Genomic DNA, 21,106 nt, shown 5'->3' on the forward strand with positions numbered 1-21,106 from the left:
CTGGCTTCTCAGAGGCCCCATCCCCCGGGTCCCCAGCCCGGGGAGACGCATGGAGCCCCTGGAGGCGCTCTGTTCCTCGGCAGCCCAGCGTGCAGGTTTAGTTTCTGCTTGCCTCCAGCCTGGAAGGAAGGCCGGATTGGGCTCCAGCTTGAGCACATCATTTCCCTTCTCTAGGGCTGTTTGCTCAGCTCTAAGATAAAGGCGTTGGGTAAGAGCTCTCAGAAGTCCATCAGGCTGGGAGCCTCTCATCCCAGAGCCGCTCCCTCTCATCTCTCTGCTCGCCGGCTCATCCTTTGTATATTGTCAGAATCAGCCTTGTTATCCATCCATCCAGGCAATAGAATGGAAGCTCCTCGTGGGCAGGGACAGGCTCTCTTGCTGTTGAAACGGTGGCTGCTGCTGTCCCTTCTCTGCTTGAAAGTCTCCGCTGGCTCCCTGCTCTTGGGAGACACTGCAGATGGTCCTGGTAGGTGCCCAGGTGTTCCAGAAACAAGGCGAGCCCAGCCTCTGCATCCTTGGCTCACATGGGCACTTCTCTGGTCCACTCGGACAGCTCCTTGTACTTGAAATGCCTTGCCCCCCTCATTTAAAGCTCCATTTCAGGGCTGCCTCCTTCATGGAGCTCTCCAGGATTGCAGCTTCAAATGTCCCACGGGGCTTGGTCCCACAGGAAGGCACTCAGCAGGTGAGCTTGTCCACGGCTGGCACCGGGATTGGTTCCTTTCGTGGCCCCTGCTCGACAGGAAACTCTTTGGTAGGGAGGGAACCAGGACCTCTCCCTCAGTACCCAAAGAATGGGCTCTGCAGACAGTGGATGCTGAATCAGTGTTTGTGGCCCAGCATGGTGATCTCAAAATCGACGCAAGTCTCTGGATGTTTGCTCCTCCGCCAGAACATGAATGTGCATCAGGCTCTTTCTGAGCCACAAAGCTGGCGAATTATATTAACAAAGTGGGGACGGTGGCTGCTGCAAGTGCTCCATTTAAAATGTCAATTTGAACAGTGCCTAATTGATTTTCCTCTGCTGAATTCTTCTGAGATTTTCAAGTATTTTTTTAAAACCCACAATAGCTCTGAAGTCCTCAAATTATCTGTGAAAGCGCTGCTCTCACTGGTCATCCTAACGATCAGTGGTAAGGGAGAGTTTGGGGGCCTCCTGAGACATTTAACCTACTTTCCTGACTTCTGACTCATTTTACACCACCAGAAACCCCTGGTTGGAGCCAGAGTGTGGGCCCTCAGCCCCTGTGACCTTGGATAAGTCCCCAGGTGTCGGGGTCTCACCATCTCCTTGGCAGAATGAAGGGTTGGGTTAGATGGCTTTGGGAGCCCCTCTGAGCCCTGTTTCCACAGCTGCTCACTTTCTGCAGGGAATCTGCTCGACATGAAAGCAAACGTGTCTCTTATGTGTATCATTCCCAAGCTGGCTTTGTCAGGGAATAAGTTAAGGCAAGGGGGAGTGGCTGACACCCACCTTGGTCAGATAATGGGAAGTCTCCACTGTTGTTGGAATCACCCACTATTTACCCAGAAGTCTGCCAAGCCCTTCCCCCGGGAGTCAGGGAGCACGCTGAGCATCCCCGTTGTTCTGTCAAGAGCTGAGATTTCCTCCGGCTGGGGAGTTCCCCGGGATGGAAACCCCCTCTGCTAGTCAGTCTGGGCGTCCTCTGCACCTTGGCTTCCAAAGCTGGGAAATGAGGTTATGTGACGTTCCCAGAGTCTCAGTGGAAGGCCTCGAAGTTGGGTCTCCCCAGTTCCCCCCACTTTCCTTTCTCTAGCTAGTCATGCTGCCTCTCATGGCCACATTCTGGCCACAGAGATGCAGTCTTGGTCTTGGGGCCAGGAAGTCGGGAGTCTTCTCCCATCCCTCTCACCACCTCTCTGTGAGCCTCTCACTCCCTCTGAGCCTCTGATTCCTCCTTTGGAAAATGACGGGGTGGCACTCAGCGGCTTCTAAGATCCCTTCAAGCTCCAACTCAATGCTCGCATCTCACCTTGGACACTACCTGTGTGACCATGGGCAAGCAGTCCCTTCCCTGCCGCATCTCAGCTGATTCAGTAAAAGGGGGGGCGGAGCTTGGACTAGCAGGCCTTGGAGATCCCAGCTAACCCTGGCTGCTCGATAATCCCAGGTCATTGTTGTTTCTCATCAATTCCTCATCTGCCAAAGGAAGAGGCTCCCTTAGGTGGTCTCAGAGATCCCTTTCAGCTCTAGATCCAGAATCCTAGAACCTGAGTTCCTTTCCTTGCAATTGGAGCCCCAAATAAAGTTATTAGATAAGGATGAAGGGCCCACTTTGGAGAGGAAATTACTACCTTAGGAGAAATAGGCCCTGGCCAGCGTCTGAGGGCTTTCAGCCACAGGGTCCCCCTTTCCTAGGGCCATTAGTGCCGGCGAAGGAAGGCAGGCGGGTTCGGGTTTCCCTCCAAGCGTGTTTAAATTTCACACACCTTGCATTTTCCACCAGGGAGCCCAACCCTGCCAACAGTTTCATCTCTAATCAAGGCCTAATGTCTCACTTAAACTAACAAATGATTAGCCTTGAGAATAGAAATGTTAATTGAACCACAATTCACATGTTGGCTAATTGTTGTTTCCTGCTGTGCATGTTCAAGGGTGTTAATATCCCTACATCACACAGACTCACTCTTATGCTGACTCAAGACCGTCCCTATTGATCAGCAGACTAGGGCCAGAGAACTTGTCGGAGGGGCCGATGGGAGAGCGCACGAGCGTCTCTGAGGAAACCCCCAAGCCCCATTCTGACCTGCTGGGACCGTGCCTCTGCGCGCTTGGGGTCCCAGAGCTCTTCCCCCTCTTCAGGACTGGATGGGAGAGCTTAAAATGTGCCCTTCAGTTAGGGAAGTTAAGACCCCCTGGGAGACCCCTGAACTGTGTTCTCAAAGCTTGTATGGGAGTCAGTAAGGGAAGAGAGGGAAATAAGCATTGGTACAGGGTCACACCGCCAGCTGGTATCTGGATTTGAACTCGGGTCTTGACTCCAAGTCCAGCACCCTTTAGCTGACATTTTGCAAAGGAATTAGCTGAAAGATGGAGAGGCTAGCAGAGAGCTCTGCAGCTTTCCCCGAGCCCGGAGTGACATGGCCAAGCCACCCCGAGGGGATGCCAGAGATGAAGGCGCAGGGTGTTAGAGGGCACAGATGGTGTCCAGCTGCCTTTGAAGCACAGGCAGGGTGAGCAGAAAATGGACTCCTGGAGCTGGGCCCCCAGCTCTGCTGCCCATTCCTGGATGACTCTGGGCAGAGCAGGCCTGCCATTTATTAAGTGCCGACTGTGTGCCAGCTCTGGGCTAAAGTCTCTGTCTCCATGAACTTAAGATTCTTCCACTCCAAATCTGTGATTCTGTTCAGGAGACCCGTGGAGGCGCCGTGATCTGTCAGGGAGGCAAGTCCTAGGGAGTGGCCTGAAGCTCTGTGAACCCCAGAGCGCCCAAGTGTCAGGGGCAGCACTCGAACTCAGGCCTCCCTGATTCAGAGCATTGCAGCTGCTGGCTTTTCTTCCTTGCAGTAATGAATGAAGGGACTCATGCAAACTTCCTTGTGTATTATGCCCTTCTAATAAGTGCTGGGTCTGTGGTCAGGAAAGCTTGAATTCTAATCCAGCCCTGGACTTAGCTGTGCGACCTTGGGCAAACCCCCATCCCTGTCTGCCTCCTGTTTCCTTGTCTGTAAAATGAGGATAACAGTACCAGTTCCTACCAACTTGGGTTGTTGTGAAGATCAAATGAAATGACATTTGTAAAGCACAATATACTTCCTCTTCCTCCTCCCTTTTCCTTCTCTTCCTCATTCTCTTCCCTCCTTTCTTCCTCTTTTCCTCTTCTTCCTCTTTCTCCTCCTTCTCCTCCTCTTCTTCCTCCTCCACCTTTTTTCCCTTCTCATTCTCCTCCCTCCTCTCTTCCTCTTCCTTTTTTCTTTTCTTCCTCTTTCTCCTCCTTCTCCTCCTCCTCTTCCTCCTCCACCTTTTTTCCCTTCTCCTCATTCTCCTCCCTCCTCTCTTCCTCTTCCTTTTTTCTTTTCTTCCTCTTTCTCCTCCTTCTCCTCCTCTTCTTCCTCCTCCACCTTTTTTCCCTTCTCATTCTCCTCCCTCCTCTCTTCCTCTTCCTTTTTTCTTTTCTTCCTCTTTCTCCTCCTCCACCTTTTTTCCCTTCTCCTCATGCTCCTCCCTCCTCTCTTCCTCTTCCTTTTTTTCCTCCTCTTCTTCCTCTTTCTCCTCCTCTTCCTCCTCCTCCTCCTTATTCCAGTGATGACAACTCACATTTCAGAAGCACTTTAAGGTTTGTAAACTTTTCCTCAGGACCACCTGCAAGTTCCGCAGCTGAGTATTCTGAGTATTCTCCCTCCACCCCACCCCGTTACCAAGGGGGAACACAGAGACTCTGAGAACTTGACCAACTCAAGGCCATGTGGCTCCACAGCTAGAGGAGCTTCCCTTCTGCCACCTCAGGATGCAGAATCATGGGCCCCTCAAGCTATGCTGGACAAAACTCCAGAGACCCTTTACTTCAGCTTTGGCATTTCTCAGAGGGGAATCGGATGGAGGCTTGGGGAAGTTCATGACCCATTTATGGTCCTAGAGGTAGCAAATGTTGGAGGCAGGGTTTTCTGACTCTAGAGCCTGGGGCTCTTTCTCTACTTGAAAGAAGACATTCTGAGATCTTGTCCTGGACATGCAGCTGGAAGAATTAAGTCTTGGCTGAGGCTTAGAAGGATTAGACCATCAAGGGCTTTTGTAGAGGTGGTGGAATGCCCCCTGTTTCCATAACAGACTTTAGTTCCACAATGGGGCGATTGATGAAGCTCTAAGCTCTGGCTTTAGCCGCATCCCATTCTAATCCCACTTTCCTCAGCTCCCCTGGGTTGGCGCACTTGGTAGTGACTGACTGCAGCAGATATTTGGATGCAGAGCTCCCCTCTCTCCTCCCCTCGTCTGAGGAAAAGATTAACATATCGCAGAGCTGTTAGGACAGATTGCATCCCGAGATTTTCTGCCTTTGCTGCGGAGAAGTCTATCAATCATAACTGAATATGGTGATTAATAATGTCACAGCTTTTATTCAGTTTGTCTGTGTGCAAAGGGAAGACTAGCATTTCCATTTTGATGTTGAACGTTTCACATCACAAAATAATCAGTTGCCATTTTATTTTTAAAAAATTGTTCTGGAAATGCCTCCGCCCCAAGGCTTACTTTTGGTTCCCCCATTATTAATTTTCTAAAGCCTTTGAAGGAAAGTGGTAATGAAACCTTATTCTTTGGGACCGGACTCATTTGAAATTTGAGATGGTTTCAGAAGGGAGTGGATTCTTGCTTAGCAAAAGCTTGCTGCCCCATGTTAGTAGTGCAATCTTCTTTCCCTCCCTCCTTCTCTCCTTCCTTCCTTTTCCTTCTTTCTTTCCTTCTTTCTTTCTTTCTTTCTTTCTTTCTTTCTTTCTTTCTTTCTTTCTTTCTTTCTTTCTTTCTTTCTTTCTTTCTTTCTTTCTTTCTTTCTTTCTTTCTTTCTTTCTTTCTTTCTTTCTTTCTCTTTTTTCCTTCCTTCCTTCCTTCCTTCCTTCCTTCCTTCCTTCCTTCCTTCTTCCTTCCTTCCTTCCTTCCTTCCTTCCTTCCTTCTTCCTTCTTCTTTCTTTCTTTCTTTCTTTCTTTCTTTCTTTCTTTCTTTCTTTCTTTCTTTCTTTCTTTCTTTCTTTCTTTCTTTCTTTCTTTCTTTCTTTCTTTCTTTCTTTCTTTCTTTCTTTCTTTCTTTCTTTCTTTCTTTCTTTTTTCCTTCCTTCCTTCCTTCCTTCCTTCCTTCCTTCTTTCCTTCCTTCTTTCCTTCCTTCTTTCCTTCCCTCCTTCCCTCCCTCCTTCCCTCCTTCCTTCCCTCTTTCCTTCCTCCCTCCATTTATTCATTTGATCATTTGCAGCCATTGCTAAGAGTCTCTGATATGCAAAGCACTGTACTTGGAACTGGGGATGGGAAAGATAAGCCATGGGAAGATGGAAAGTTTCGTTCTTGCTCTCAGGGGGCTGAGAGTCTAGCAGGAGATCCATGAGTCCAGAGCTCCAGTGAATCCATGTTCTCCCTTCAGTGATGGAGACCAAGGCTCTTCCATGCTGCCCATTCCATGCATCTGTCCTCTGGTTCCTTCCTGGCCACAGGGGATCTGTCCAATGTGCTGACAGCCTTAATCTCTCTTTGTGACAAAAGCTCAGGAGGGAGGGGGCCCATCAATTGCCTCACTAAATGACCAGAGTCCTACTCCCCCTTTTCCTGGTTATGTGTTTTTTGATGACATTATTTTCATTACTTTCCTGGAAAATATAATCTTCAAAGGAAACAGTCCTTCCTGATTCTCCAGATAGAGCCTCCATGCCCCTGCATTGACATTTCCCCACCTTAACTCTTGTTTTGTCTTCGCTTTTCCTGTTAGATATAAGCTCCTGGAGGGCAGGATTATCTTTTTAAAAATTATAATACTTTAATTTAATTTAAATTCATTTTAATTTAATAATTTATTTTAATTAGCACAATGTCTGACACATAATTAGTGCTTAATAGGTTGCTGACTGAGAAACAACAGCAAACATACATCTGGTAGTACACAGAACTAAGTATGAGGAGTAGAACAGTGAACTTGTTATTGCTATGGTCTTAGGTAAAACATTTCAACTCTCCAGGTCTCAGTTTCCTGAGCTGTAAAGTTAAGGGGTTGGACTAGATTGTGTTCTGCATTTTTGTGGACTCCTGTGGTAGGGAATATGGCGAATCTTATTCTTCTCAGAATCTTATTTTCAAGAGCAAATACAAAATATATAGATTACAAAAGAAATCAATGACATTGAAATGCAGGATTTTAAAAGATAGGTTTCTGGGTCCTGGTTAAGAATTCCTGGGCTACAAAGGGCCATCCAACTGTGCATCCCCTTTGACCCAGCAGTGTATCTACTGGGCCTGTATCCCAAAGGAGGCAAAGGGACTCATGTGTGCAAAGATGTTTGTGGCAGCCCTCTTTGTAGTGGTGAGGAACTGGAAACGAGAGGTTGCCCATCAATTGGAGAATGGCTGAATAAGTTATGGAATATGATTGTTCTGTAAGAAATGACCAGCAGGAGGGTTTCAGAGAGGCCTGGAGAGACATCAACTGATGCTGAGTGAAATGAGCAGAATCAGGAGATCATTGTACGTGGCAACAAGAAGATTATATGATAATCATTTCTGATTTCACGGCTCTCTTCAACAATGAGATGATTCAGGCCAGTTCCAATGGTTTTAAAAGAGAGTCATATATATATATATATGTATATATATATATGCATATATATATACATATATATATATGTATATATACACACACACACATATATATATATACCCAGAGAGAGGACTGTGGAAACTGAGCATGGATTATAACATAATATTTTCGTTCTTTTTGTTGTTTTCTTGCATTTTGTTTTCTTTCTCATTTTTTTCCTTTTTGCTCTGATTTTTCTTGTGCAGCATGATATATGTGGAAATGCGTGTAGAAGAATTGCACATGTTTATAATATATTGGATTACTTGCTCTCTAGGGGTGGGAGTGGGAGAGAAGGGAGAGAGAAAAAAATTTGGAACACAAGGTTTTTCAAGGGTAGATGTTGAAGATTATCCATGCATATATTTTGAAAAGGTTCTATTTTTTTTAAAAAGAAGTCCTGGGCTAGACAGCCTCTGAGCTCCCTTTCAGGACCACCTCCAATGAGCCCCTAAGAATAGTGGTTCTGGAGGGGCAGGTAGCCCATCAGGCTGGGAGTAAGAGGTTTGGTTTGTGAATCTCAAGACAGTCCTCCTCAGCTGAGGGAGCCCCTCTGTCTCTCTGGACTCAGAACCCTCAGCTGCATAATGTACATTTCCTACCTCAGCAGCAGTGTGGAGCCCCCATCATAAGGTCCTGAGAGCTGGCTGCTGGGGGCTTTGGGTGGGCAGATGGAGGAAGATGATCGGCATCAGGGAAGGCTATCTGAAGGAGGTGGTATCAGACCTGGGCATTGAAAGGTGGGCGGAGATGAGGGCAAAAGGGCTTGAAGGGAAGATCCTTGTACTTCCGGGGGGCTTGCTGGCTGTGAATATGTCCTACCTGTAAGGCAACAAGAGGACTTGGAGGAGAGCATTGACGTGAGCACATTTGTGCCTGGAGAACATGAATCTGGAAACAGTTAAAGGAGCGAGGGAATTTCATGTCTTATACTAGTGCCCACTTTCGTTATTTTTGCCTTAAAATACTTGTAAAAAACAGTAGCTGCAGGGATGTGGGCTAGATTCTGTGAGAGACATCGAGGCAGCCGACCTGGCCCATGACTGTCCTCTGGGAGTCTTGGCTCCTGTCATGGAGGCCAGACACACATACACGTATCTGCCTGTTTATGGCAAGACCAGAGGGAGTAAGGGCCAGAAGAGGGGCCTTGACTAGGGCTTCCTCAACTATTTTGACCCTGAGAGTTGCCTATTTTTTTTTTTTTTTGTCTTTGTACTCCTAAGACCTAACACAGAACTTGGCCCACAGTAACAACGATGATAATAACCAGCACTTACATAGCACTTTAAGGTTACAAAGCACTTTATTTGGGAGATAGAGGTTATCATTTCCATTTTACAGATAAGGTAGGCAGAGGTCAAATGACTTGTTTAGGGTCATGCTGAATTCAAAGTTGGGTCTTTTGTTACTCCAGGTCCAATGCCCTACTCACCGAGCCACTTAATTTTATCGATTGAGATGGATCGTTTACCCCATCAGCATTCCCATTGAGCACTCCCAATATACATATTTATATGTGCAGAGTTCTTCCAGGTTATTTTGATACATGGTTAAAAGGAAGATGACTCAGAAATTTGCATGGATCCAAATGGAGGAAGTACCTTGATTATTCATATAAAATTAGATTCTTAGGGTTTTTTTCCCCCATCTGCCAATTATAGAATTAGGTTGTTGAAATTAGGAGAGTAGGTTTGCATCTTACCAGAGGTTTGCCAATTATTCTCTGAAACTCTCTTTCCCCTCAGTGCCCTGGGTGGTTGATTGTGTGGCCCCTGGAGTGCTCCCAGGACCTCTCAGGGGTGCTGGGCCCTCCCTCCAGAGGCCACAGGTCTGGCCTGCAAAGGTTGGAGGATGGAAACGTATGGTATTAGGTAGAGAAAGGCCCATGGAGGAGTTTGGACCTGGCCTGTGACCCCTTGAAGGATTCAAGTTAACAGACAGGTAGTGAGAGCTTTCTGCAGATCCTGGGATGGACTTCGAGAGGAAATGGACAATGACGGCAGCCCCCAGGACCCCAGGGTGGTTTTCCATCTGCATCCCAAACCCCGAGACCTTCATTCCAGTACAGCACTTCTGTGATTACAGCACTGGGAGATGCCCTGGAGATTCCAAGATTTTTTTTAAAAAGGAAGTGGTCCCTGCTCTCAAGAGATTTCTTGAGAAAGTCTCCAGAGGTCCTCAGTCCTCCCTCCAGATTTAGTTCAGCCTCTTCACCCATCCCATTCTCCAGGCAAATGGATTGTTTCAACAATCCATAGCCCACCTCCAGGCATTTGTACAGGGATGACCAGGAACACACGCCTTGCCTCCTTCCACGAACCCCTCAGAACTGCTCTCCCTTCTGTCCTCCAGTTACCGGGATATGGATTGTTACAGCACCTGCAGGGAGCTCAGTATTAGGAATAAGAAAGGATGGGCAGGATCGGGATTGAGAGTTGTTGCAGTGGACAGTTGGGCAAAGGTATGGAAGTGGGAATGTTCAGGAGACAGAAGAGTCTGGCTCCTTGGGAGCAGGGGTTGTGTTTGCCTTCCTAGTACTTGTCTCAGAACCTGACACAGGAGGTATCTGTAAATATTTGGGCTTTGAGGGAAAATACATTTAAAAAGGGAGGGTATTCAGAGCTGTTTCATCTGTGAAATGGGTATACTTATTCTTGGCCCTCTTGCTTCAGAGACTTCTAGTGAGGATTAAATGAAATGGAAAACCCTTTGGTCATTCTGGAAGTATAACCACAGTCTCCCTCAAAACATCTGCTCGAAGCAGAATGCTCGGCTTGCCCAATTAAACTGACAGTTGGAAATAGGTCAACTAGAAGGAATTATGGCTATATGGTGGAACAAGGCAATTTATGAAAATTGTCTTATCATTTTTTTTTCAAAGTGGGTTGGAAAATACAAGGCAAATTGCAGGATAATAGAATGTCAGGGTTAGGAAGGTCTTAGAAAAGGCAGGAGATGTTAGAGCTGGGAGGGAGCCTAGAACAGGGGATGTCAGGGCTGGGAGGGAGCCTAGAACAGGGGATGTCAGGGCTGGGAGGGAGCTTAGAACAGGGGATGTCAGGGCTGGGAGGGAGCTTAGAAGAGGGAATGTCAGAGCTGGGAGGGAACCTAGAACACGGGATGTCAGGGCTGGGAGGAGCTTAGAACAGGGGATGTCAGAGCTGGGAGGGAGCTTAGAACAGGGGATGTCAGGGCTGGGAGGAGCTTAGAACAGGGGATGTCAGAGCTGGGAGGGAGCCTAGAACACGGGATGTCAGGGCTGGGAGGAGCTTAGAACAGGGGATGTCAGGGCTGGGAGGGAGCTTAGAACAGGGGATGTCAGGGCTGGGGGGGAGCTTAGAACAGGGGGTGTCAGGGCCGGGAGGGAGCTTAGAACGGGGGATGTCAGGGCTGGGAGGGGCCTGAGAACAAGGGATGTCAGGGCTGGGAGGGAGCTTAGAACAGGGGATGTCAGAGCCGGGAGGGGGCTTAGGATATAGTCCTAGGAATTTTGGAGTTGGAAGGGTCTTCCAAGACCACCTGGTCTGCCAGCTTTATTAAAAGATATGGAAGGTCTGGTTCAGAGAGAGGACGTCCTTTTGCTTTCAGGATTCTGCTCTCCTTACAGTGTGTGACATCTCCTCTATCCTGTTATCATACCAGTTATTCTCAGAATATTTTAAAAATTTTTTATTTTAAATTCTTGTTGTAACTAAAGTAACCATAAAACTTGTCTCACTCTTTACACAGTGCTAGGTCTGGCATTAAGAAGACCTGAGTTCAAATCCAGCCTCAGTCACTCACTAGCTGTATGTAGCTTTCTTCCTCAGTTTCCTCATTTATAAAAGGGGGATCAGAAGAACACCTGCCTCCCAGGATTTTTGTGAAGTTCCAATGAAATAATACGTGTGAAGTGCATTGTAACTTTAGAAGGCCATTGTAAACATTACCTGTTATTACTCTTGTCATTGATCACCGTGCCAGGAGATGTGTGATTTGTGTATCTCTAAGGTAACAATAGCCTCTATTCATGGAGGACCTTCTCCTATTGTGTTTAGACAGGTTAAGCATGACCTGATCCATCCTTGTAGAAATCTCATCTCAATGAATGGTTCATGCTGTGGAATGGATGGGAGGCCATTGAGGCTGATATTATGGTGTGTTGGCAAGTGTGGTGTCAGTAGCTTCTCTCCACGGTTGGGGGGTTCTGTGTTCTGGGAGGGTCTTCAGAGGCAGGTGGAAAACCGCTCATGATTGCTTCAGAGCGTCCATTCGGGGGCACATCAGATGAATTTTACAGGTGGGGAAACTGAGGCCCAGAAAGATTAAAATGATTTTAGTAAGAGAGTTAGGATCACAGATTTAGACACAGGGGAAAGTCAAAAGCCATTTGGTCCAATGATGTCATTTAACAAATGAGGAAATTATGAGAAAAGGGAAGTTAGGCAAGAAATGTAGAAAAGCCAGGATCTGAACACAGATCTGGTGCTTCACACAGTATCTGACATGTAGTAGGTATTCAGTGAGTGTTTGTTGATGGATGGATGGTGATTCTCTGCCTCCCAGGCCCATGCTTTTTCAGGCTCCGGGTCTGTAGGAGACAAGAGCCTCCTCCTCACATAGGGAGGCCTGTCCTGGGAAGAGACCAGCAGAGCCGGATAAGTAAGTCACTCCTGGGCGCCCCAGGGTTGCACCTCAGCTGGCAGAAGGAGGGCGAGCCCCAGGGACCTCTTTGTGCCCAGGTACCACCTGAAGGCAGACTGACAAGCTGGAGCAGGTCCGAGGAGGGAACCGAGATATATCCTTTCAGTAATATTGGACTCTTGCTCCTGGAGAAGAAAAGGTTGAGGGAGAGGAAGGATGAGATGGAAGCTGCTTAGGTGCAGTGCCTGAGTTAGGACTAGTGGATGAGGGAAGCAGAGGTCAGCTCCACATCAGGAGGAATTCAACAATTATGGTTGTCAGATAATGGGGGGGGGCTTGGGTTCCTCTGGGCTCAGCTCTATGCCTGCCTTCTGCAGGAAATCTTTGGTCGCCCCTCTGCTGCCGCCCTCCGTGGTCCTGTCCATCTATTCCAAAGCGTCTTGTGAGGACGGCATAGTGCGCATCTTGCCTCTTGTCCCCTTTAGAACGGGAGCTCTTCAAGGGAAGGGTCTATGTCTGGGCTTGGCACGGCGCCCCGGGGTGCAGGAAGGACTTGCGACTGCCCTTTGGCCTTGAGTGTTGGCAGAGGGTGGGGAGCTGCTGCAGGGAGGGCTCAGGCTTCATGCCTTTGAGCTCCCTCCGCTTTTGGGCTTCTTTGGGAAGCGATGGATGCTGGCCGCCATCCTTGTGATGGTTTGGAGCTGACTCGGCCCCTTGAAGGCCTGGAGCGTGGATGGGGTGCCATGAGTGGCGTCTGCAGGGGGACCTTCTCTCTCTTCCACCCTCATCCCACCCCTGAACTCAGGCCCTCCCCGCTGCTCATCCCCATGATGGCAACAACCCACCGAAAAGCCTCCTCCTCCCACCAGCCATCCTGCCATTATTTCCAGTCACTTGCTCTCTCCTTCCATGGCCACTGCCGCCCCCAGAACGAAGCCAGAACTCCTTGGGGAGATGACCTAAACCCGGAAGGGAGTCTCTCCATAGGCCTGGGATGGGGCCTGCTGCCTGGCCCTTCCTGAAGCCATGGGGGTGGTGATCAGAGCAAGAGGTGGAAGGGGTGGGAGTGGGGGTTCCTGAGTACAGATGGGATCAGTAAGGCTCCAGTGATGTCTGGATTTCCTTTTCTAGAGATATTTGAAGCCCAAGTGGCAAACATTAAAAAAACACAATACAAAACCCGTGCGGAGGCCCGTTTGTTTGTCCTCTCGGTGACAGCCCAAGAGTTGGGGCAGACACGAAGGCCCCTTTTCAAGGGGTGGCAGTGTCTGGGAGAAACTTTCCGAGTCCTTGTTCCCTGCCATCTCCCTCCCCCGACGTGTCCCCTGTTTGCAAGTTTGTGTTTATGGGGCTCTGAATGCAGTCTAATTTTTTCCGATCTGGTTTGGCCCATCTCTACCAGCTGGTGAATAGGAAATGTTCACTGTAGGAAGCCAGCGCTGGATAGAGTGTAAACAGATGGAATCAATATAAAGTGACAAGTCAGACTGCGCTGCTGAGAATACGGAGGCCGATCTCCCCACATAACCGTCACGATGCTTACTCGGTTCCAGTTCATTTAGTCCTGAATAGTGCTTCATCGCTGCACAGCTGTGTTTTTCTCTCATTTTTTTCTCTCTCTTTCTTCTGGGTTGATAATGACAATTTCAAAGAAAAACTTTAATTAAAGATTTTATACAAAATCGCCAAAAGTAGAATAATAAGGAAAATGAGCATTGATGCGTTTATTGTAAGCGCGATCCTTCTTCGCGATTCCATGGGGGAGGGTTGGGGGGGAGGTGGGATTTGTCCTTCGAAATGTATAGGGATTTAGTAGTTAGCAAAACAAGATATGCTCCATTGGCAGCAATGCAGTGTGAGGGCTTCCATTTTGCTCTAGAGCAGAAACAGCTTGCAGAAGGAGCCACCTCTCTTTGGGCAAGGCAGGCCCTTTCTCTGGCCCTCCCAGGGTCAGAATCCTGGAAGTCCATGGCCACTCCAAGCTGCTCCTTCGGGTCTGGTGGGAGCCATCAAGGAACCCAAAAAGTTACCTGCTTGGGGTAACCCCGATGGCATTTGGGAAGGAGTCCAGAGGGCTCACTCAGATTCCCATCCCTGACAAATGCCCAGCCGGCCCCCGCCTAAAGACCCTCAAAAAGGGAGCTTGGAGGCTCTATTCTCTCTCTCTCAAAGAAGCCTGTTCCATTTTTAGCCATCTCTCAGTGGCAGGAAGTCTTTCCTTTGATCCAGCCTCATTTGACTTCTCTGAAATTTGGTTCTTCCCCCTGGGCAAAGACTGAGGCAGCCTCCATGCAAGAACCCTTCAGATACCAAGGCAGCGAGCTTCCCTCCTGAGTCTTCTCCTTCACCCACCCAGTTCTTTCATCCTCTCATCTGAGGAGGACTCAAGGCCTTTCACGATCTTGGGTCATCCATTCTTCCTGCCTTGCCTTCCAGGACATTTACCCTCGGAGACCAAACCCTCGGGCACTCGATCCAACTCTGGGGCTGAGCTGTCCTGATGGGTGAGTGTGAACAAACCAAGAGCCTCCTCTCTGTCTGGTCCTGGCCATGCTTCCTTCCATCTGCCAATCAACCAACCATCAAACCAAGTCAGCAAGCTTTTATTAAGTTCCTACAGTGTGTTAGAGATGCAACTGGAAACATAGGGGGAGGGATGACAAGCTCATATGTGTGTATATAGGATAAATATAAAGAGAATAAATGCATATAAATCCAAAGATGCTGGAGGCGAGGGAGACAGGGAGGGCACCAGCAGGAAGCCCTTCAGGTAGAAGATAGCATTTGGGCTGCATCTTGGATGAAGAGCGAGATTCTGTTCCAGCCGCCATCTTGCCAATGGCCCTGCCTCTGTGTGCTCTATGCCCTCTCTGCTCTCCTAACTTCACCTCTAGCTTTGGGAACTATAACCCAGTCAGCACTAGTGTTGTACCTGGAAAGGGTGTGCAAATCGACTCTCCTCTGTGCCATTCTTGACCCCCCTTCCGGACTTCTTCAGTCAAAATACTGGCTTCTCCCCTCCATGCTGTTTCCCATTTAAAAATGTCAGGTCCTCTGTATCCCCAGGAGCGAGCACAGTATTTGGCAAATTCTTTTTCTTTTCTGGACAGGAGTGGAGGATGGAGTAGGGGGAAATCCTGTGATTTCATGAGCATGGGAAGCCCACCTCCCCTGTCCCATCCCTGTGTGAGGACTCCCATCACCACTGCAGGGAGGCAAGGTATTTTTGATAATTTCTTTCTCCTGTGGATTTAACGATGGAGGTGATGCCCAGGGCTTCCCTAGAGCTTTAGCCCCACGTCATTTAGCTGGGTGATAAAGGCTTGTCTAGACAGAACTCATCATCTTTCTCTCCAAATCCTTCCCTCTTCCAAACTTTTCTGCTTCTGGTAAAGGCCTCCCAGGCGTGGGACTCCTCCCTTTCCTTCACCCCACACTGACCATCAGTGGTTAAATAATCCCCACATTTCCTGTCTCTCTCCTTCTTTCCTACAGATACCTTGGTATCTGGTCAGCTCTCACTTAGATTACTGCTGTAGCTTCTGATTGGTCTGCAGGCCCGAGTCTTCTTCCTCTAGTCCACCTGCCAAAAGCCACCAAAGCCTTACTTTTAAGTGCCCGTCTGACCATAGGGCTGCTCTACTTAGCCAGCCTGAGTGGCTTCCCATAATAGACTGGAAGCCTTCCCAAGTCCCCTGCATCCCAGTGCTTCCTCTCTGTTGTCATATCCTATTATCCTGTACCTGGCCTGCTTTGTGTTTATCTGCTTGCATATGGGGGTCTCTAGCAGATTTATAGATGGGGGCTGTCTTGTGTGTGGCACATGGCAGGTGCTTGATTGTTGATATTTGTAGCTTAATTTTAGCGAGATGCCCAGAGCACTAAGGAGTTAAGTGCCTCGGTGTACTAGAGCTAATATAAGCAGGATTCCATTATCTGATCTTATCCTCACAACAGCCCTGAGATGTAGGTGTTATTATCCCTATTGTACAGTTTTTTTAAATAAAATAAATTTATAAAATTTATATTTTAATTATATTAATTTTTATTTATTTATACTGATTATACATATATGTTAACCTTTTAAATGCGCATTTGTTTACAAATTATGTTGGGTGAGAAAAATCAGAACAAAAGGGCAAAACCGTGAGAGGGAAAAAAAGAAACAAATGAACATAGCATGTCTTGATTTACATTCACTCTTCATAGTTCTCTTTCTGGATGCAGATGGCATTTCCATCCAAAGTTTATCGTGATTGCCTTGGATCACTGACCCATGGAGAAGAACCACGTCTTTTGTAATTGATTATCCCACCATTTCGCTGTTACTGTGTGTTTCTGGTTCTCCTTGTTTCACTCAGCATCAGTTCATGTAAATCTTTCCAGGTCTTTCTAAAATCTGCTTGTTCACCATTTTTTATAGAATAATAATATTCCATTACTTTTATATCCCACAATTTGTTTAGCCATCCCCCAGTTGATGGGTATCTGCTTATTTTTTAATTCTTTGTCACCACAAAAAGAGCTGCTACAAATACACATGTGGGTCCTTTTCCTTCCTTTATGATTTCCTTGGGATACAGACCTAGTAGTAACACTGCTAGGTCAAAGGCTATGCAGTTTTATAGCTCTTTGGTCACAGTTCCAAATGCTCTCCAGAATAGTTTGTGTTAGGATTACTAAGTGAGAACTCAGGTTGTCTGGATGGTGACAAGGTGAGAATTCAGGTTTTCTGGACAATTACAAGGTGAGAACTCAGGTTGACTTGATAGAGGGGGCAAGCTCATTGGCTGGGGTGGTTCTTCCCAGAAGCCCTTGCATTATCCCACGCCCATTCTCTGGGAGGATAAAAAGAGACAGCACTGGGCGCAGAGAGCAGATCGGCCTGAAGAAGGATAAGAGTTGGAGGAGATTCAGAGCCAGGATTCAAGAGAAAGACTCTGCATTGCATCAGGCTTGACGGGGCTCTCTGCAGGAAGGGAAGTCACTTCTTTGGACAAGAGTTAACAGCAACTGCCTGGAGACAACGGTTCGTTACAGGAAGAAGAATCTGTCTGAGAGATTTGAGTAGACACAGCAGATCTCTTCCCAGAGAGCGATCCAGCAACTTCTGGAGACGACAGCTCGTTACAATTGGCGCCCAACGTGGGGCCAGGACTTTTGCTTATCCTGACAAGAAGAGCTAGACCAGACCTTCGCATTTTGGCGCCCGAACAGGGACAGACACGGTCCTGATTCCAGTGGAAAAGCTTCCGATCTAGATCTCAGTCTCTCTGACCCAGAACCGTGAGTAACGAGGAAACTTTGTTAAAGATTAAGTGAGCGTGCTAATAGATAAATAAGGAACTTAACTTGTTAAGGGCTAAACCAGGAATCTCTTATAGCTGAAATGGGGCGAATTTACAAGTTTGATTATTTTACAACTCCAAACTCCACCAACAATGCATTATTGTCCCAGTTTTCCCACATCCCCTCCAACATTTATCAGTATCTTTTCTTGTCATCTTAGCTAATCTGAGAGGTGTGAGGTGGTACCTCAGAGTTTGTTTTAATTTGGATTTCTCTAATCAATAATGATTTAGGACATTTTTTCATATCACTATAAATATATTTAGTTTCATCTTCTGAAAATTATCTTTTTCTATCCTTTGACCATTTATCAGTGGGGGAGTGACTTGTATTCTTATAAATTTGACAGCGTTTTTAATATATTTTAGAAATGAAATACCTTGCCTGTGACTTTGAATTACTGGAGGCCCTGCAAAGGTCTGTGACTTAGCTGGAGTCATACATTAAGCTTGGGTCTGACATGGTTCTGGAACTCTATCCCCTCTGCCCCACTGTCCCTCTGGAAGAGAAAATGAGCAAAATTAAAGGGAGATTGTTCTGTCTTCTCTTTTCTCACTGTCCTATCAATTCTGAGCCACAGCCCATGCTCTCCTTTCCCAGTATCCTTCCCCCCATCTCTGGCTTTGCATTCCTTTTGTTTAGTGTACCTACAATGTCCTCCCTTCCTCTCCACTTCTAAATTCCTACCTGTCATTTAAAATCATTCAGAGGCCTCTTCCTTAGGGAAGTCTCTCTGATCTTTGTCCTCTTCCCCTGTCAGGGACAGCTTTTGCTCTCAGAGCTTGTGGGGCATTTTGTATTGTAATTTTCTACTATTATCGCACTCTTTACGATTCTGTATATCATCATTATTTGTGTTGTTGTTTTGTCTTCTCACTGGGCTTGTGGCCTTTGGATCCTCTGTATTGCCCCTAGTATGTAGGACAGAATTATAGAATTGTACAACAAAATTGTAGAACTACGAATTAGGGGAGCGTGATAAGTGCTCTTCCTCAGGATGCTTTTTCTGGCTGGCCTGCAGAGCTGGACAGAATAACCCTCCTTCTCTTTCCCTGTTGAAATCCTTGTTTGCTCTTTTAGTGCAGGAGTTCCCGGACTCCTCCATCCAAAGGGATAAGTGTTTATTAAGTACCTGTGGTATACAAGGTGAGGTGTTCTCCTCATCTCTGGCTTTTTCTGTATCTCTTTGTCCAGATCTTTCTGTTGCTCTTATCACATTCTGTTGTGCCTTGAGCTTCTTCCCCTCCCTTCTCAATGGTTATTTTATTTTTCCAATGACATATAAAGATAGTTTTCAACATTTATTTTTGTAAGATTTTGAATTCCAATTTTCCCCCTCCCTCCCTTTCCTCTCCCTAAGACAGCAAGCAATCTGGTATAAATTATACACATATAATCATTTTAAATGTATTTCCATATTTCTCATGTTGTGAAAGAAAAATCAGGACAAAAAGAAAAAAATTATGAGAAAGAAAAAGCAAGCAAGCAAACAAACAAAAAGGTGAAAATAGTATGCTTTGATCCCCATTCATTCTTCATTGTTCTTCCTCTGGATACGGAGGCATTTTCCCATCCCAAGTCTCTTGGAATTGTCTTGGATCACTGCATTGCCAAGAAGAGCCAAGTCCATCACAGTCGATCCTCACATCATCTTGCAGTTATTGTGTACATTGTTCTTCTGGTTTTGCTCACTTCACTTACCATCAGTTCATGTAAATCTTTCCAGGCTTTTCTGATATCAGCCAGCTCATCATTTCTTACAGAACAATAATATTCCATCACATTCATATACCATAACTTATTCAGCCATTCTCCAACAGATGGGCATCCACTCAGTTTCCAGTTTCTTGCCACTACATAAAAGAGCTTCTACTTTTATTATCTCTTTGGGATACAGATCCAGTAGAGATAGTTCTGGATTATAGTGGATGCACAGTTTAATAGTCCTTTGGGCATAATTCCAATTGCTCTGTCTCACTTCACAACTCCACCAACAATGTATGTGTCCTAGTATTCCTACATGCCTTCCAACATTTATCATTATTTTTCTTTTCATCTTAGCTAATCTAATAATGCCTTGAGCTACTCTTCTGCTCATCAGAATGTAAGTTCCTGAAAGGCAGAGGCCAGAGTGGTTTTCTGTTTTGCTCCAACCCACCCATGTTTTATCTTCCGCTTTCCCCTCCCTCTGAAATGGCTGTGGTTAGGACCTCTCCATCTTTTTCTTCCTCTATTTCATCTCATCTCCTGCCTATGGTCACTGTGAAGTACCAGAGGCTTAATGCTGCTGTGATTGTCTAATTCTTACCATTTTCAGCTGCCATGCTGTCAGGCTTACCTAAGCCAGACTTGAAGACTGACCTCAAGCAGATGCTCCACCAAGTCCTATCCTCTTAGAGAGGAAAAGGAGAGAGTGAACTTGGTGGGAGAAAGGAAATAAGATTAAGTCTCTGTAAGCCTGGAGGATGAAGCAGTGCTCTCATGGAGTCCACCAGCATTTCCTTTTCCTTCTGAGAATAGTTAGCGGTGGACAAAGGAGAACAAATTCCCACACTGATTATGTCCTAAAATGTATGTGCCATTCTGCACCCTCTGTCTATCATTCCTTTGCCAAGAGGTGGGTAACCTGCTTCAACATGTATCCCCTGGTATTGTGGTTGGTCATTGCATTCACCAGAATTATCTTGGTTCTTTTCACTTTGTGTCAGTTTACACTTGTCTTCCAGGCTTCTCTTCCCTTTTCCTACTACACAGTAGTATTCCATCCCATTCAAATATAGGAAACACTTAAGAACTCTGATTAATATTATGGCTAGTCACAATTCCAGAGTGTGGATAATGAGATGGGTGACACCTCCGGACTGAGAGAGGATGGATCAAGATGTAGAAGAATGCATTTGGGGTCTCTTGGACATGGCCAATGTGGAAATTTGTTTAAAAAGGGGTGGATAATGCCTGTAGCAATGCTACTCTATAGGGTTATTTGTGAGGCTCAAATAATGCTAGAGATTCACAATTGTAAATGCTTCTAAAAATGCCAGTTTTTACTTGCTTCCCTATCTTTCCATCCATCTATATTTACCATCTACCTATCTATCCATATTTCATTTCTGTCTGCCTATTCCTTTTGAACTCTCTGCCTCTTTGTCTCTCTTTTTCTCTGTCTCTCTGTGTCTGTCTTTGCTGTCTCTGTCTGTCTCTCTTTTCCTTTCTGTCTCTCTCTGTCTTTGTGTGTCTCTGTCTCTCTTTATCTATCTCTGTGTATATCTCTTTCTCTCTCTGTCTCTGTGTCTCTGGTCTATCTCTGTATCTCTCTGTGAGTCTCTGTTTCTCTCTATTTTTCTCTGTCTCTTTCTTTGCCTGTGTGTGTGTCCTCTGTCTCTGTCTCTGTGTTTCTGTGTCTGTCCGTCTCTCTGTCTTTCTCTCCATCTCTGTCTCTCTATCTTTCTTCCTTTCTGTCTCTGTGTCTCTCTCTACCTTTCTCTCTGTGACTTTTTATTTCTTCTTTCTCTCTCTGTGTCTCTGTGTCTGTGTCTGTCTGTTTCTCTCGTGTCTCTTTTTCTGTCTCCCTCTTTCCCTCTCCTGCCTCTCTCTCTCTCTCTCTCTCTCTCTCTCTCTCTCTCTCTCTCTCTCTCTCTCTCTCTCTCTCTCTCTCTCTCTCTCTCTCTCTCTCTGTCTCTCTCTGTCTCTGTCTCTCTCTGTTTCCCTCTCTCTCTCTGTCTCTCTCTCTGTCTCTCTCTCTGTCTCTCTCTCTCTCTCTCTCTGTCTCTCTCTCTCTCTCTCTCTCTCTCTCTCTCTCTCTCTGTCTCTGTCTCTCTCTCTCTCTCTCTGTCTCAGAAAATTC

At 46.5% G+C, this 21,106-nt stretch overlaps 1 protein-coding gene across 6 annotated transcripts in view; it reads left to right on the forward strand.

Moving 5' to 3' along the window:
- The window catches only part of EFCAB6 (EF-hand calcium binding domain 6), a 202,197-nt gene that overhangs the window by 50,192 nt on the left and 130,899 nt on the right, over positions 1 to 21,106 (forward strand). The gene's annotated exons all lie outside the window — the stretch shown is intronic.

The sequence above is a fragment of the Sminthopsis crassicaudata genome, chromosome 5 (assembly GCF_048593235.1).
Source record: "Sminthopsis crassicaudata isolate SCR6 chromosome 5, ASM4859323v1, whole genome shotgun sequence".
NCBI classification, from domain to species: domain Eukaryota; kingdom Metazoa; phylum Chordata; class Mammalia; order Dasyuromorphia; family Dasyuridae; genus Sminthopsis; species Sminthopsis crassicaudata.